Source organism: Pristiophorus japonicus, unplaced genomic scaffold (assembly GCF_044704955.1).
Source record: "Pristiophorus japonicus isolate sPriJap1 unplaced genomic scaffold, sPriJap1.hap1 HAP1_SCAFFOLD_444, whole genome shotgun sequence".
In the NCBI taxonomy this organism is placed as follows: Eukaryota; Metazoa; Chordata; class Chondrichthyes; family Pristiophoridae; genus Pristiophorus; species Pristiophorus japonicus.
In genome coordinates, this window is record NW_027254346.1 from 354347 (window position 1) to 373014 (window position 18668).

Consider the following 18668-nt stretch of genomic DNA (forward strand, 5'->3'; position numbering starts at 1 on the left):
TCATCAATCTGTGCAGTATCCTCTCTCATACAATCACATCTTTCCTGTAATGTGATGGACAGAACTGCACGTAGTAGTCTGGCTGTGGCCCAAATGTTGTTTTCTGGCGTTGAAGCATAACCTCCCTGCTCTTATAGACGACGCCTCACGTAATAAATATGTATTCCGTATGCCTTCTTAACCAACTATCGTTCCACCTTCATGGATCTGTGAAACTTCACTCCAAGGACCCCCTGTTACCTTATACATCTCTGCGTCCTATCATTGAGGGTGTATTCCCTTGCCTTGATAGCCCCCGCAAAGTAAATTACCTCAGACTTCGCATGAATGAATACATGTTTCCATTGTTCTGCCCAACAGTCTCTGGCTTTCCTCTTCATCATCAACCACACAGCCGATTTTAGTACAATCTAAAAACGTCTTTAACATATCATCGACATTTATGTCTCAAGCATTGATATATACCACTGAACGCAAGGTACCGACTACTGAGACCTGCGAAACCCCATAAAAACAACCTTCAGTAACTTATTCGTTCGAAGATGAGCATAGAATCAGAAAAGATAAAGCACAGTTAGAGCTGGAAGGTCGAAGATTAGTATGGCAGTTCAGACGACAGAGCAAATAAAGATTGGAAAATAGACAATAAATGAGTTTGGCTGTGCGATCTGACATATTCCTAAATGCAAGGAGTATGGTGAATATAGCAGCGGAGCTGACGGTACAGATTAGTATGCTGAGCATGATATCTTAGCAATTACTGAAACACAGCATAAAGAGGGGCAGGATTTGCAACTCAACATTCATGATTACAGGTATTTCAAACAAGATAGAGACAGGATTAAGAAGGAGGGAGTGGCAATGTTGATTACGAAAAGTATTGCAGCTGTGAGAATGTGTGATATGTTCGAATGATCTTCAAATGAGGCTAAATGACAAATAGGAACAACTACATTGCTGGGAGAGTATTGTAGGCCCCCAAAAAAGCAATGTGTTGGCAAATGTCTGACAGATTCATAAACATATTGCAGTAATATTGGGTGATTTCATTTACTGTAATATTAACTGGGATACAATCACTGTAAAATATATAGCCAGCATAGAATTCTAAAGTCGCATTCAGGATAACTTTTTTTCAGCCTGTATTTAGCAAGACCAATTTGGGCGAGGGCGGTTCTTTACTTCGTTTTATGCAACTAAGCGAGGCAGGTGGAAGGGGCATCAATGGGAGAATCACTGCCGTGACTCCGCAAGAGCGAGAGCTTCATGTATAGCACGTTTCCGAAGATGCTCATCCGGCAGCTTAAGAGAGTGCAGGAAGGGAATGGATGTGTGGTCGTCAGACAGAAGGGGAGGAGCAGCCAGGTATTGTAGAAGTCCCCTGACTGCATCTTGCTCCGCTAACAGCATTCTATTCTCAGTACTGGTGGGGCGATGGCTCATCCGGGAATGCATTGAGAACTAATTCCACGGTGCCACTGCTGGCACAGCTGCACAGGGGCGCGGGGGTTGAGGGAGAAGCGTGGAAGAGCAATAATGGTAATACAGTCGATTGTTAGTGGAGCAGACTGCCGGCAGATCACATTCCAGTCAGGTACGTTGCCTCCATGGTGCAGGGTCAAGTTTTGAACTGAGCGGCTGCAGGGGATGTTGTGGGGAGTGAGTGAACAACCATAGGCTGTGGTCCATTATTGTATCAATGATATAGGAATAAAGATGGATCAGGCACTGCAGCTATATTGTATGGAGCCAGGAGAGAGATTAAAAAGAAGGACCACAAAAGAAGTAATTTCCGGAATACTCCCAACGCCACGTGCCAGTGATGAATATGATGTTATATCTATTACGGAGACATGGCTGAAATAAGGGCAGGTATGTTCGGTGAAAATTTCTGCTGACATGATTTTTAGGCGGGAGAGAGAGTGGGATAAAAACGAGGTGAGGGGATACGTCGCAGTGTTGATTAAAGAAACAATTGCAGCTGAGGAGAGATAATATGCTTGATGGATCATCAATTCTAGATATATGGGATCAATGGAACAACATAACCGCGGCAACCACACTTCTGGGCGTGTATTTTCGACCGCTAGCAGTCAGAATGAGAGAGAAGAGCAAAATTGTTGGCAAAGTTATAGAGGAGGAATAGAAGTCGGTTTCAACTATACAAATCTTAACTGGGATAGAATTAGTGCGGATTACATATTTTGGCTTCATTCATAAAATGCTTCAGGAGATCTTTATTAGCCATTATATAGCAGGCCAAAGAAGGGAGGGGCGTTTCTGACTTAGTTTTAGTTAATGAAGCTGAGCGGGTGGAAGAGCGATCAGTCGGAGAGCCTTTTGGTAATAGAGATTGTAATTCATTTACATTTAGTGTAGTTGTGGAAAAATACAAGATTAGACAGGAATAAATAAACTCAATTGCGGAAAAGCCAATTCTGCAAAGCAGAGATAGGATTCAGGCAACGTTGACTGAAAACAGATATTTGAAGCCAAAATTGTGTCAGAGTATTGGGAGGCATTCAAGGAGCAGATCCTCAGGGTTCCGAGCAAGTACGTTCGCTCAAAGAAAGAGGGTGCGACTAGCAAATCCAGAGCCCCCTGGATACCAAGGGGTTTACAGGGTAGAATAAAGGAAAATATAGGGGCTTATGCCATAGCGATGCATCAATGCATCAGAAACACTCGAAGATTATAGGAAGTGCAAACGTGAAATTAAAAATGAAATTAGGAAAGCAAAGTTAGTGCATGAAAATATTTTGGCAAGTAAAATCAACGAAAACCCAAATTTTATAAATACCTTAAAAGCAAGACGATATCTAAAGAAAGAGTAGGGCTCATTAGAGACCGTAAAGTAATCTGTGTGCGGAGGTGGAATATTTGTTTACGGTTCTTAATGAATACCTTGCATTTGTTTTCATAAAAGAGAGCGGCGATGCAGATGTTTCAATCGGGAAAGGTACGTAAAATATTAAATAAAATAAACATAGTAAGAGAGGAAGTCTTATGCAGTTCAACAGCTTTGAAAGTGGAAAAATTCACAGGGCCACGTGAAATGTACCTCGGCATTTAAGAGAAACAAAAGAGGAAATAGCATAGGGTCTGACCATAATAATACTCTCTGGCTACAGTTATGGAGCCAGAGGACTGGAGGACTGCTAATGTCGTATCTTTGTTTAAAAAGGTGAAAGAGATCGATGATCAATTACAGACCAATCAGCCTAACCTCGGTGGTGGAAAGATTATTGGAAAAAATTCTGAGGAAAAGGATAAATATTTTTGAGAAAGTCTAGGTTTGGTCAAGGACAGTCAGCATAGATGTTTTCAGGGAAGGTCCTGTATGACTAAATTGACAAGGATTGTCCACAAGGGTAGCGCATTTAATGTAGTGTATCTGGATCTTAACAAGGCTATCGACAAGATTATATATGGCAGACTGCTCAGGAAAGTAAAATCCCAAGAAATCCAATGCAACGTGGCAAGTTGGATCAAAAATGCTCCTGGAGGCAGCAAGCAAAGGGTAATAGGTGTTTTCACAACTGGAAGACTGTTCGTGTGGGGCTCTTCATGGCTCCTTGCTTTTTAAACTATACATCAATGAATTAGATGTGAATGAAGGGGGTATGATTAAAACGTTTCCAGATGACACAACCATTGGCTGTGTGGATGATAATGAAGAAGAACGTTCTTGAATGTCGCTCGGTTTCAATTAAGTGGTCACGTGGGCAGAATCGTGGTGAATGGAATTCACTGCGGAGAAGTATTTGGTAACGTATTTGGGTATGGCTAACAATGCAAAAGAATAAACATTAAATGGTAGGGCACTGAGAAGTGTACACTAACAAAGGGAATGTTTAATGCATGTCCACATACACATGAATGTAGCAGCACAGGCAGAAAAGTGCGTGAAGAAGGCATCCGGAATATTTTCCGTAAATGACGAGGCATAGAATATAAGAGCAGGTAGGTTATGCTGGAACTGAATAAACAGTTAGGCTACAGCTGGAGTACTGCGAAGTTCTGGTCACCATATTACAGGAAACACGTGATTGCATGAGACAGGGTACATAGGAGATTTACCAGGATGTGGCTTGGAATGGGGAATTTTAGATGTGGGGAAAGATTAAACAGGCTGGTTTTATTTTCTCTAGAACATAGGAGGCTGAGGGGAGAATTTATTAAGGTGTTTAATTTGGAGCTGCCTCGATAAAGTGGACAGGAAGGACCTTTTTCCCTCAGCAGAGGCGGTCAACAACGAGAGGGCAGAGCTTTAAAGTAATTGGTAGGTGGTTTAGTGGGGAGTGAGAGGAAATTTCTTCACCCAGATTCTGGTTTACGGATTGGGGGAGGGGGCGTGAGAGAGGGATTGTCCTGGATCGCACTGTCAGAAAGAGTGGGAGGTGAAAAAACGGTCACCACATTTCGAAAGTATTCCGATGTGTATCTGAAGTGCCGTAACCTACAGGGCTGTGGATCAAGAGGGAGAAAGTGGGAATAGGCTTGATAGCACTTTATTGGACGGTGCAAACGCGACGGGCAGAAATAGCCTCCTTCTGAGCTGTATAATTCCGTGATTCCATGATTCGATGATTAGAAAATGTGGACGTGAAACAGCTCATTGAAAGTAAATCAGTGTCAGAGCAGTGTGAGGCAGTCAAGAAGGAGATACAAGTTCAGTGTCAACATGTTCCTAGAAAGAAAAACGGCAACTGTGCCAAATCTCGAGCCGCCTGGATGACAACGTGCATACAAGGAAAGATAGTGCAAACACAGGAAGCTTTTATCAACAATCTCGAGCCCTGTTCTGCAGAAAGCCTGGGGGTGAAATTAAAAAGGAAAGTCGGAAAGAAAAGTGAAAGCATAAAAATACTGGCACGTTGAATCAAAGAAAATCGAAAGATATTTCACAATTGCACAAAGAACAAGAGGATAACGAAGGACAATATAGGGCGACCAAAATTGTAACCTATGTGTGGAGGTGGAGTATGTAAGTAAGGTACTAAATGAAAGCTTTGCAGCAGTTTAATAAAGGAGTGCGACGATGCCAGCGTTAACGTTGAGGAAAAAGAGAATGTAATATTGGCTTGGATAAACATAGCAAGGGAGCAATGATTAAGAGGTTTGGCATCGTTTAATGTAAATAAATCTCCAGGACACAATGAAATATATCCCAGGCTATTAAAAGAAGTAGGTGTGGAAATTGCGGAGGCTCTGACCATCATTTGAGAAATCTCCCTCGCTGCAGGAGAGGTACCAAAACATTGCCTAAATGCTAACGTTGTACCATTATTTAAAAATGGACGAAGTGAAGCACCGAATAATTACAGACAATTAGTTTAAACCTGGTAACAGGAAAATTATTGTAATCAACGCAAAGGGACAGAATAAACCTTCATTTAGAAAGACAATTAATTCAAAAAAACAGTCCGCATCGATTTGTTAAGGGAAGGTCATGTCTGACTTACTTGATTGAGTTTTTTGATGAGGTAGCTAAGAGGTGCGATATGGGAAGTGCATTAGACGTGATCCACATGGATTTTAACAAGACTTTTGACAAAGTCTCACATCGCAGGCTGATCAAAAAAGTAACAGCCCATGGTATTTAAGGGAGTGTTACAAATCAGATCGAAATTGGCTCAGTGCAGGAAGAAAATGTTTTTTACGAACAAAGGAATGTTTACAATGGGGTTCGTAGGGTTCAGTGCTCAGTCCCTTGTTTTCTGAGTTTATATTAATGATTTAGATATAAATGTAGGGAGCAAGTTAAGCAGTTTACAAATGAAACAAAAATTGTCTTTGTGGTCGACAATGAAGTGGGAAGTTTAGACTGCAGGAAGATATCGATTGGCCAGTCAGTTAGGTCGAAAACAGGGAAATGGCAATCAATCCAGAGAAGTGTGAGCTAATGCAATTGGGGAGGTACAACAAGATTCTCAAAATAGCAGGATACTGAGAGGTGTGGAGGAACAGAGGGACCTTCGAGTGTATGCCCTCAGATCCTTAAAGTTAGAGAACAGGTCGATTAATTAGTACAAATGGCATATGGAATCCTTTATTTTTAGACAAGGGATAGAATGTAAGCGCAGGAAAGTTACGGTACAACTGCAAAACAACAGTTAGGGCACAGCTAGAGTGCTGCTCCAGTTCTGGTTACTACATTACAGGAAATATTTGATTGCACTCGAGAGGCTACAGAGGATATTACGAGGATGTTGCATCGACTGCAAAATTGAAGCTATGAGGAAAGATTGGATGAACTGTGTTTTACTTTGTTTGGAACTGGGGAGGCTGATGATAGATTGAATTGAAGTGCATGAAATATGAGAGCCCTAGATAGAATGGGTAGCAAGGATATTAGAAAGCACATTTGCCTTAGCAGAGGGGTCAAAAACCAGGCGCATCGAAGCAAAGTAGTTGGTATCATGATGGGAGAGGAGTTGTGGGGAATACATTTATCCAGATGATGACGGGTGTCTGGAACTCACTTGCTGAAAGGATGGAGACGCAGAAACCACCACCACTATTTATGAGGTTCTTGGATGTGCACTTAAAGAACCGTATCCTACAGGGCTACGGACCTCGAGTTGGATGTTGGATTCGGCTGGTTAGCTATTTGTCAGCGGGCAGAGACACAATGGCACAAATGGCTTCCCTCGGTGTCGTATTATTTCTATTATTCTATGACGAGAAAGAGTTAGAGGGATTCAGAGATCTCGTAATGGAATTCCAGAGAAAAGGGCCCAGGAAGCTGAAGTTATGGCAGCGAATGGTTGCGTGATTATAATCAGGGATGCACAACGAGACAGGATTGGAGGAGTGAAGATATGTCACGGGGTTATGGAGCTGGAGGAGATGACAGATATGGAGGGGCGAGGTCATGGAGCGATTTGGAAGCAAGGATGAGATTTTATAATCCTATGAGTTTCTTAACCGGGAGCCAATTTAGGTCAGCGAGCACAGGGGCGATGGGTGAACGGGCTTGGTGCCAGTTAGGAGACAGGCAGTCAATTTTTTAGATGAGCACAAGTTTACATAGCGTAGAACGTGGGTGGCCAGCCAGGAGTGCATTGGAATAGTCCAGTCCAGAGGCAACACATGCATGGATAAGGATTTCAGCAGTAGCTGCGCAGAGGCAAGTGTTAAGATGGCTGATGTGACGCACGTGGGATACTCCATAGCTCAGTGGTAAAAGGTTGGCTGCCTGTGAGGACGGGTTTGATTGCATGCAGTCAGCGGTTTAGTTTAATGGACTGTTGTTTAAGTTATGGGATTGAGGAGGATTTGCAAGGAAGTCAAGAAGCCAAGAAACTTCCTGACGGCAGCAGAGGAAGCGTACGGAATGCAGATTAACTTTGGAATTTTAGTTTCTCAATCAGTGAAATGTTCACAGCCGTTAATTTGTTTGGAGTGCAATGAATGTGTCCAGTTTTGGTCTGCTAAGCTCAGGAAGCATAGAGAGGGAGCAAGAAAAGTTCACCAGACTGATTCCTGGGATGTTGGGATTGTTCGATGAGGAGAGATTGAGTGGACTAAGAATATATTCGCTCAAGTTTAGAAAAATGAGAAGGCAACTCATTGAAATAGACAACATTCTGACAGTGCTTGACAGCATAAATGCAGATAGGAGGTTTATTTTGTCTTGGGAGTCTAGAACCAGGGGACACTGTCTCAGAATAAAAGATCTGCTCTTTAGGACTGAAACGAGGAGAAACATTTTCACTCAGAGGGTGCTGAATCTTTTTGAATTAGATACCCCAGAGGGCTGTGGAGGCTCAGTCTTTGAATATATTCATGACAGCGATCGATAGATTTTGGGATATTAATGGCATCAAGGGATATGGGACAAAGCAGGACAGTAGGGTTGAGGTAGAAAATCAGCCATGACCTCATTGAATGGCGCAGCAAGCTCGAGGGGCCGAATGGCAAATCCTGCTTCTAATACTTATGTCTTTTTGAAAGAAACAGAAATAAAAACTATCACGGTGTTTCATCATTAATAGTTGCCCTTAGACCCAAACCTCATCCTCGCTCACCGATTCCAAGACTTTCACTGATCTTACCCTCCTCGGCGGATCGTCCCACACGGCCGCCAACCGCATAGTTCCCCAACCCCGCAGAGCCTTGTAAAACCATCGTTTCAACCTTTTTCGTGCCCCACGGAACTGATGAATCCCTGTCTCCACTCTATTTTTCTCCCCTTGAGCCAGCTGTTCCCACATTGTGGGATATGTGGAATAGCGTGATGCAATAAAGCAGAATCGGCATTGTTTTCTGAAAGGGAAATCATGCCTGAAAAATTTGCTGGAGTGCTTTGAGGATGTAAGGAGCAGGTGGATAAGGAGGAAGCAGTGCATGTGGTGTAATTAGACTTCGAAAAGGCATTCGATAAATTGCCACATAATAGGTTACAGCAAAAGATAGAAGCTCATAGGGTTGGGAGTAATGTATTAACATTGGCTAAATAACAAAAAACAGAGAGTCGGAATAAATGGGGTGTCGCAGGATTTCATCTTTTGGGTCCTCAACTATTTACAATCTGTATTAATGTCTTGGATGAAAGGACCGAGTGTAATTTAGCCAAATGTGTTGAATATACAAAGATAGATATAAAAGCACATTGTGAGGAGGACATACAACATCTGCAAAGTGAGATAGACAGGCTAATGAGTCGGTAAACATTTGGCAGACGGCGAATCATGTGCGATATTGTGAGGTTATCCATTTGGCAGAAAAAATAGGAAACAAAATTAAATTTTAAATTGAGACAAGTTGCGAATGCTGCAGTACAGAAAGACTTGGGGAGCCTTGTGCATGAAGCAAACAAATATTCGTATGCAGGTACTGCAATTAATCAGGAGCAAAAATGGAATGTTGGCCTTTATTGCAAGGGGGATAGAGTGTAAAAGCAGAGAAGTCCCGCTACAAATTTACAGATTATTAGTGAGGCTTCACCAGGAGTACTGCATGCAGTTTTGGTACCTGTAGTTATGAGGGATATAGTTGCATTGGAGTCTGTTCAGAGAAGGCTCACTAGAATGATTTCGGAGATGAGAAGGTTGACCTATGCAGATAGGTTGGGTAGGTGTGGGCCAGTATTCATTGCAGTTTCAGGGGAATGAGCGGTGATGATATCGAAACTTGTGAGATAATGAGGGGGCTCGAAAAGGTGGATGCACAGAGGATATTTCCACTCATAGGGGAAATTAAAACGATGGGACATAGTCTCAGAATAAAGAACCGCCCATTTAAAACTGAGATTATAATGTTTTTCACTCAGAGGGTTGTAAATCTATGGAATTCTCTGTTCTAGAGAACTTTGAAGGTTGGGTCATCAAATATATTTCAGGTGGGGATGGACATATTTTTGAACAATAAGGGTTATGGTGTGCGGGATGGGAAGAAGAGCTTAGTCCATGATCAGATGAGCCGTTATCAAATACGATGACAGAGTGAGCTCGAGCGGCCAAATGGCTTACTTCTCTTATTTTTTATGGTTTCATGTTCTTATCATATAAAACGATAATTTGATACCAAAGCACAGAAGGAGAAATTAGACTAGATGAGCAAAAGCTTGGTCACAGAGCTAGGTTACAAAGCGTCCTAAAGTCGTGGGGAGAGGAGGAGAGGTTTGAGAAGGAATTCCAGAGATGAGGGTTAAGGCAGCTGAAGGAATGTCCAGCGATTGTTGAACGATTATAATCAGGGATATTCAAGATGGCTGAATTAGAAGAGTTCCTATATCTCCAGTGGTTATGGGGATGGAGGAGATTAATGGCATTGGGAGGGGCGGGATCATAACGGAGATGTGAAAACAACAATGCCAATTTTGAAATCCAAGAATTGCTTCAGCGCGAGCCAATATCGGTGAGCGAGCATCAGGGTGCTGGGTAAATGGGATTGATGGGAATTTGGATACAGCCAGAGAGTTTTGGAACGACCTCAAGTTTACGTAGGGTAAATCGTGGGAGGCCAGTAAGGAGAGCGTTGGAGTAGACAAGTAAGATAACGAAGGCATGGTCAGGATTTCAGCAGCCGATTGGTGAAGGTAATGGCAGTGGCGGTCGAAATAGCGAATGGGGGACACTCCTCAAGGAGACAGCTCGCGAGCAAAAGTTTGGCACCGAAGTGGGAGGGAGTTGGTGAAATGCAGTCAACGGCATAGATTAAGAGCCTCAGCTATAGTTTAATTTAATGGAATTATGAGCTTTTCTGTGGAGGACAAGAGGCAACGAAGTTACCTGAGTGCAGCAGAAAAACAGGAAAGGAGGACGAGAGGAAACGCTTGCATTGTATTTGGTCTCCCGAACTTCTCATATTTCAATAAGTGAATGGTTCACATCCGCTGTTGGAGTGTAAATAATGGAAGTGATATAAATATTATCAGAGCTTTAATCTCTCATTAGATGAATGTTAAGTGCAGATGCGATGTGACTTAAATAATAAGGTGTGTGATTCTTATATAAATCAGAATGTTATCGGAAGTTTGCAGGTTCGCGTCTTGCCCTGGATGCATTATACACTTGTTAATTCTATTTTAACTTTATAAAACCAAACCTCATGCCAAATCATTAGCTTGATGAACAGTTGGCGAACAGCGGTGTACATAAAAGGTAATATTTCACGAATCTCCAGAAAAATATATTCCACTGAGGAAGAAACGGCGAAAGAGAAAAGATGGCCTTCCGTGGATAACAAAAGAAATAAAGGACGGAATCCAATTAAAAACAAGGACAGACAATGTGGCCAAAACTGGTGGGAGGCTGAAGATTGGGAAGCGTTTAAAAGCCAACAATTGTTGACAAAAAATGATTAAGAATGGGAACATAGATGAGATGCACGAAAGATAAAAACAGATAGCAAGTGTTTCTGTCGCTATATAAACATTAAAATGGTGGCTAGTTTAAATCTTGGTCCCTAATAGGACGAGACCGGGGAGTTAATAATGGGAAACATGGAGATGGCAGAAACTCTGAAAAAATATTTTCTATTAATCTTTACGTGAGAGGACACGAATAATATTCCAACAATGGATAGTCAAGGGGCCAGTAGGTCACGCGGCCGTTGCCAGCACCATCCATTGTGTTGTTGTGTATATTGCGAGCAAATTCGGGACAACTGCAATATCAAGGAGTGGATTTTGGAAAAGATGAGCATATTTCGAGTCAATGAACAGATGCACTGCGATCTGGGTGCGCACCGGCGCAGGCAAGCCCAATATAAATTAGAACACAACAGTTTAACAATTCGGTTATTGCAGCTGAAATCATACTCCTTCTCAAACTATGCAGGATGACCCGGGTTTTTGAGAAAATCCGTTATAACGGGAAAGATTATGAACCGGAACTGACAACAAGCCCATTTAAACAGACACAGAATGATCCGGGACTGCAAGGACATCCCTTTGACCCAGATGCAGAATAACCCTTGACTGACAGCAGTTCCCTTTTTTTCAAGAATAAAGTCAGATTTCGATCATCCCTGAAGGCATTTGTGCATAGAGGCTCAGGACCACGCGGGGCAGAGACTGTTATTGAAGCCACAGGTGATAGACAGGCAGGAAGGAGGGAGGGACGTAAAACCAGCCCAGTCTGAAATATATAATTATTTAACATTTTAAGAAAATAAATGCATTTAAATTGTATTTAAAAAAAAATTAATTTGAGTTGTTTTAAATAAATAAATAATTGATTCATAATCTATGTATTTTTTGATTGAACGAAGGCTGTGTGACTAGAAGAATTCCATTGGAAATGAGGGGTGCAGTCAATAAATACCCAAACACAGTAAGCCCATGGTGGAAGACAAGCCATGAGGGAAGATGTGGGCTACAAGGGCGATGTTTTAAAGTCGGGTGTGTCTTTCTGCTGGATCTGACAGCAGCTGCTTGTGCTGTGAAAGAGGTCAAATGTAAGAGAGCCCAGCGCAGGCAGAACAGAAAAAGCATATTTATTTTATAAGTTAAAAATTTGGGATTATATATAAATATGCACATATATATATACATGTATAAACAAAGTCAGTCAGTCAGACATGTCTTGTCTTGGATTGATTTAATTTGAATTTGAAAATAAGTATGGAGGATGTCATCATGTCACACAGCCCACACGCAAGCCCTGCCTAAAATCGCTATATTTCTAACTTGTGTATTTTCCATTCTTTCAGATGTGGAATAGCAAAATCCCACAGCAGTTTCATCTACCATCAGAGAGTCCGCGAAGGAGTGGCCAATCAAATCAGTATGGTTTCAAGTTGCATGTAATGCATTTTTTTCACTTGACAGTAAGATCGCACAGCACGTTTGCACACACTCTAGCTTACACAAACAAACAAACAAAATAAAATTCCTTAATCTCCAAAGGCAGGTTTTGAAATTTGAAATTGGAAATTCGGGACAGACAGCACATCCCTTTTAAACAGACACAGAATGATGAGGGTCTGATAGCACACCATTTTAAAGAGACAGAGAATGGTCTCGGACAGAGAGCACATCCCCTTAAAAGGGACACGGAAATAGAATGAATAAAAACAGATAAATATGTAAAACTCGGCAGGTCGTGCAGATTTCGTGGAGGAAGAATCCGTTTTCACGATCTGTCGGATAATCATTCCGATATTTCAAAAAAAGTTAAAGATTACAGATGTTTTCAACAAAAATAGCGCCTGGAAAAAATACGCAGCGAGAAAGGTCAAATGAGAACGTCTGTGATATAGTGGAACGCAGGAGTGATTAAATAATACATGGCACAATGGAGAAAGGCGAAGTGGGTGGTAATCGGGCAATAACGTAACAAAGGATGGTCCAGAGGAGGTGTTCGTGGGAAAAGCAGAACCATTACCAGACAATGGGAGCGGTGCTTATCATCCGATATGTTGAACCTAATGTTGAGGCCAGAAGACGAGAACATGCCTACAAGAAAGGGTGTCAGCGCCTTTTAATCAGACCAGGCAGCTTTGCCAGCCCGGATTGATTTCCTGTCCGCTTTGAATTCGGCAGCCAAGGGACGAATTCTTAAGTCAGCTTCTCTCATCTTTTCAGCTCGAGAGAAACAGGACGCACTCATATTCAGGGCAGAGGTGCAGATTGACGCTGAATGTATGCTTATCCCAATTGAGGTGAATTTATTCGTACAGACAGGAAGATGTACTGATCAAGTATTGGCCGGAACCAAACAAGGGTTTAGGTGATGCAACGAGGCACAGAGCCGAGTACCTCTGAGATATTTTAACTCTACTCACTTTGGCGGGTTTCACTTTGCTCTGAGATTTGGATGCTGATGGAACATCGTCGTAAAATCACACCTTTTAACGTGAAATACGTCTGTTTTCTCACATGTCGAGCGGCTGTTAGAAGCGGAAATTTGAGCAAAACATGGAGGGGATCGTCGGGATTTGGCCCGTGACCTCTCGCATTTCAAATGTGATTATTCCAAAGCGAGCATCATAACCGTGGACCAACGAGCCGCCGATAGTGAAAAGCGCAGCTCTCAGATTCTGACGTTGGTGAGAAACGATATTCGGCCGATCGTGCTTGTGCTGTCCCTCAGTGACCTATCTAATTAGTGCCCCTCGACATTTTCCTGCAACTGTTCTCCTTTTAACGAATATAATATTAATTTGAGACATGACATGAGGAAAGTGCAGCATCCCTGTCATTCAAAGGGGAATTTGGCGATGAGATCAAATGTGAATGTCAAAAAGTGGTGAAGCTGCAAGCCAACGACGACGAGAATGGGATTCGAACCCATGCGTGCAGTCCATCTCCTTAACCTCTCGGCCACCTCGTCTCTGCTATAAGACATCGTCAGCCATTCAAGCTCCTGCTTTTTGTATCCAAACAGAAATAATGTGCAAGTAAGTCCACTTCACAGCTTGCTCTGCCCGCCCATGCAGATCGACAATGATGAAAACTTGCCATGAGTTTCTTTCAGCAAACAGCCTTCCTTCACTTCAGGTGAGTGACTGGAAGAGATGGTTGGTTTCTCGGCAGAATCACAACAAAGGATATAAAATTTCACGTAGCGAGCTAAGTTGACCACGGCAGGACTCGAACGTGCAATCTTCTGATAACTTTGGGGCTGTAATCAAAGTCAGACGCCTGATCCATTAGGCCATGCGGCCGCTGCCAGCACCATTCATTGTGTTGTTGTGTGTATTGCGAGCAAATTCGGGGCAACTGCAATATCAAGGAGTGGATTTAGGAAAAGATGAGCATATTTCGAGTGAATGAACAGATGCACTGCGATCTGGGTGCGTACCGGCGCAGGCAACCCCAATGTAAATGGGAACACTATAGTTTAACAATTCGGTCATTGCAGCTCAAATCATACTCCTTCTCAAACAATACAGGGTGACCCGGGGTTATGAGAAAATCCGTTTTAAAGGGAAAGATTATGAACCGGAACTGACAACCAGCCGATTTAAATAGACACAGAATGATCCGGTATTGCAAGGACATCCCTTTTACCCAGATGCAGAATGACCCTTGACTGACAGCAGTTCTCTTTTAAAAGAATAAAGTGAGATTTCGATCATCCCTGAAGGCAATTGTGCAGTGGGGCTCAGACCACTCGGCGCAGAGACTGTTATTGAAGCCACAGTTGATAGACAGGCAGGAAGGAAGGAGGGAGGGACGTAAAACCAGCCCAGTCTGAAACACACAAACAAACTAAAATTCCTTAACCTCCAAAGGCAGGTTTTGAAATTTGAAATTGGAAATCCGGGACAGACAGCACATCCCTTTTAAACAGACACAGAATGATGAGGGTTTGAGAGCACACCATTTTACAGAGAGAGTGAATGATCTCGGACAGACAGCAAATCCCCTTAAAAGGGACACGGAAATAGAATGAATAAAAACAGATAAATATGTAAATCTCGGCAGGTCGTGCAGATTTTCTGGAGGAAGAATCTGGTTTCACGTTCTGTCGGATAATCAATCCGATAATACAGGAAAAAGTTAAAGATTACAGATGTTTTCAACAAAAATAGCGCCTTGAAAAAATATGCAGCGAGAAAGTTCAAATGGGAACGTCTGTGATACAGCGGAACGCAGGAGTGATTAAACAATACATGGCACAATGGAGAAAGGCAAAGTGGGTGGTAATCGGGCAATAACGTAACAAAGGATGGTCCAGAGGAGGTGTTAGTGGGAACAGCAGAACCATTACCAGACAATGGGAGCGGTGCTTATCATCCGATACGTTGAACCTAATGTTGAGGCCAGAAGACGAGAACATGCCTACAATATAGGGTATCACCGCCTTTTAATCAGACCAGGCAGCTTTGCCAGACCGGATTGATTTCCTGTCCGCTTTGAATTCGGCAACCAAGGGACGAATTCAAAAGGCAGCTTCTCTCATCTTTTCAGCTCTAGAGACACAGGACGCACTCATATTCAGGGCAGAGGTGGAGATTGACGCTGAATGTATGCTTATCCCAATTGAGGTGAACTTATGCGTACAGACAGGAAGATATACTGATCAAGAAACGGCTGGAACGAAACAAGGCTTTAGGTTATCCACCGATTCACAGAGCCGAGTACCTCTGAGATATTTTAACTTTACTCAGTTTGGCGGGTTTCACTTTGCTCTGGGATTTGGATGCTAAGGGAACATCGGCGTAAACTCACACGTTTTAACGTGAAATATGTCTGTTTTCTCACATGTCGAGCGGCTGTTAGAAGCGAAACTTTGAGTAAAACATGGTGGTGCTCGTCCGGGATTTGGCCCGTGACCTCTTGCATTTCAAATGTGATCATTCCGAAGGGAGAATCATAACCGTGGACCAACGAGTCGCCGACAGTGAAAAGCGCAGCTCTCAGATTCTGACGGTGGTGAGAAATGATATTATGGCCCATCGTGCATGTGTTGTCTCTCAGATACCTATCTAATTAGTGCCCCTCGCCATTGTACTGCAACTGTTCTCCTTTTGACGAATATATTATTAATTTGAGACATGACATGAGGAAAGTACAGCATCCCTGCAAGTAAAAGGGGAATTTGGCGATGAGGTTAAATGTGAATGTCAAAAAGTGGTAAAGCTGCAAGCCAACGACGACGAGAAGGGGATTCGAACCCATGCGTGCAGAGCACAATGGATTAGCAGTCCATCGCCTTAACCTCTCGGCCACCTCGTCCATGCTATAAGACATCGTCAGCCATTCAATCTCCTGCTTTTTGTATCCAAACAGAAATAATTTGCAAGAAAGTGCACTTCACACCTTGCTCTGCCCGTGCATGCAGATCGACAATGATGAAAACTTGCCATGAGATTCTTTCAGCAAACAGCCTTCCTTCACGACAGGTGAGTGACTGGAAGAGATGGTTGGTTTCTCAGCAGAATAACAATAAAGAATATAACATTTCAGTAGCGAGCTAATTTGACCACGGCAGGACTCGAACCTGCAATCTTCTGATGACTTTGCGGTTGTAACCGAAGTCAGACGCCTTATCCATTAGGCCACGCGGCCGCTGCCAGCACCATTCATTGTGTTGTTGTGTATATTGCGAGCAAATTCGGGGCAACTGCAATATCAAGGAGTGGATTTAGGAAAAGATGAACATATTTCGAGTGAATGAACAGATGCACTGCGATCTGGGTGCGCACCGGCGCAGGCAACCCCAATGTAAATTGGAACACTATAGTTTAACAATTCGGTCATTGCAGCTGAAATCATATTCCTTCTCAAACAATACAGGATGACCCGGGTTTACGAGAAAATCCGTTTTAACGGGAAAGATTATGAACCGGAACTGACACCCAGCCCATTTAAACAGACGCAGAATGATCCGGGATTGCAAGGACATCACTTTTACCCAGATGCAGAATGACCCTTGACTGACAGCCGTTCCCTTTTCAAAGAATAAAGTGAGATTTCGATCATCCCTGAAGGCAATTGTGCAGTGGGGCTGAGGACCACTCGGCGCAGAGACTTTTATTGAAGCCACAGGTGATAGACAGGCAGGAAGGAAGGAGGGAGGGACGTAAAACCAGCCCAGTCTGAAACACACAAACAAACTAAAATTCCTTAACCTCCAAAGGCAGGTTTTGAAATTTGAAATTGGAAATCCGGGACAGACAGCACATCCCTTTTAAACAGACACAGAATGATGAGGGTTTGAGAGCACACCATTTTACAGAGACAGAGAATGATCTCAGACAGACAGCAAATCCCCTTAAAAGGGACACGGAAATAGAATGAATAAAAACAGATAAATATGTAAATCTCGGCAGGTCGTGCAGATTTTCTGGAGGAAGAATCCGGTTTCACGTTCTGTCGGATAATCAATCCGATATTGCAGGAAAAAGTTAAAGATTACAGATGTTTTCAACAAAAATAGCGCCTTGAAAAAATATGCAGCGAGAAAGTTCAAATGGGAACGTCTGTGATACAGCGGAACGCAGGAGTGATTAAACAATACATGGCACAATGGAGAAAGGCAAAGTGGGTGGTAATCGGGCAATAACGTAACAAAGGATGGTCCAGGGGAGGTGTTAGTGGGAACAGCAGAACCATTACCAGACAATGGGAGCGGTGCTTATCATCCGATACGCTGAACCTAATGTTGAGGCCAGAAGACGAGAACATGCCAACAATATAGGGTATCACCGCCTTTTAATCAGACCAGGCAGCTTTGCCAGACCGGATTGGTTTCCTGTCCGCTTTGAATTCGGCAACCAAGGGACGAATTCAAAAGGCAGCTTCTCTCATCTTTTCAGCTCTAGAGACACAGGAAGCAATCATATTCAGGGCAGAGGTGGAGATTGACGCTGAATGTATGCTTATCCCAATTGAGGTGAACTTATGCGTACAGACAGGAAGATATACTGATCAAGTATCGTCCGGAACGAAACAAGGCTTTAGGTTATCCAACGAGTCACAGAGCCGAGTACCTCTGAGATATTATAACTTTACTCAGTTTGGCGGGTTTCACTTTGCTCTGGGATTTGGATGCTAAGGGAACATCGGCGTAAACTCACACGTTTTAACGTGAAATATGTCTGTTTTCTCACATGTCGAGCGGCTGTTAGAAGCGAAACTTTGAGTAAAACATGGTGGTGCTCGTCCTGGATTTGGCCCGTGACCTCTTGCATTTCAAATGTGATCATTCCGAAGGGAGAATCATAACCGTGGACCAACGAGTCGCCGACAGTGAAAAGCGCAGCTCTCAGATTCTGACGGTGGTGAGAAATGATATTATGGCCCATCGTGCATGTGTTGTCTCTCAGATACCTATCTAATTAGTGCCCCTCGCCATTGTACTGCAAATGTTCTCCTTTTGACGCATATTTTATTAATTTGAGACATGACATGAGGAAAGTACAGCATCCCTGTAAGTAAAAGGGGAATTTGGCGATGAGGTTAAATGTGAATGTCAAAAAGTGGTAAAGCTGCAAGCCAACGACGACGAGAATGGGATTCGAACCCATGCGTGCAGAGCACAATGGATTAGCAGCCCATCGCCTTAACTTCTCGGCCACCTCGTCTCTGCTATAAGACATCGTCAGCCATTCAATCTCCTGCTTTTTGTATCGAAACAGAAATAATGTGCAAGAAAGTCCACTTCACAGCTTGCTCTGCCCATGCATGCAGATCGACAATGATGAAAACTTGCCATGAGATTCTTTCAGCAAACAGCCTTCCTTCACTTCAGGTGAGTGACTGGAAG

General features: G+C 42.9%; 3 non-coding genes across 3 annotated transcripts; all 3 read right to left on the reverse strand.

Moving 5' to 3' along the window:
- Positions 1–16053: 16053 nt before the first annotated feature.
- trnas-gcu (transfer RNA serine (anticodon GCU)) lies at positions 16054–16135 on the reverse strand. The gene has a single exon. It is a non-coding gene; the product is annotated as a tRNA-Ser (tRNA).
- A 244-nt stretch (positions 16136–16379) lies between these two features.
- On the reverse strand, positions 16380–16468 carry trnar-ucg (transfer RNA arginine (anticodon UCG)). The gene is given in 2 exon segments: positions 16380–16415; positions 16432–16468. It is a non-coding gene; the product is annotated as a tRNA-Arg (tRNA).
- A 1936-nt stretch (positions 16469–18404) lies between these two features.
- trnas-gcu (transfer RNA serine (anticodon GCU)) lies at positions 18405–18486 on the reverse strand. The gene has a single exon. It is a non-coding gene; the product is annotated as a tRNA-Ser (tRNA).
- Between the last annotated feature and the right edge of the window lie 182 nt (positions 18487–18668).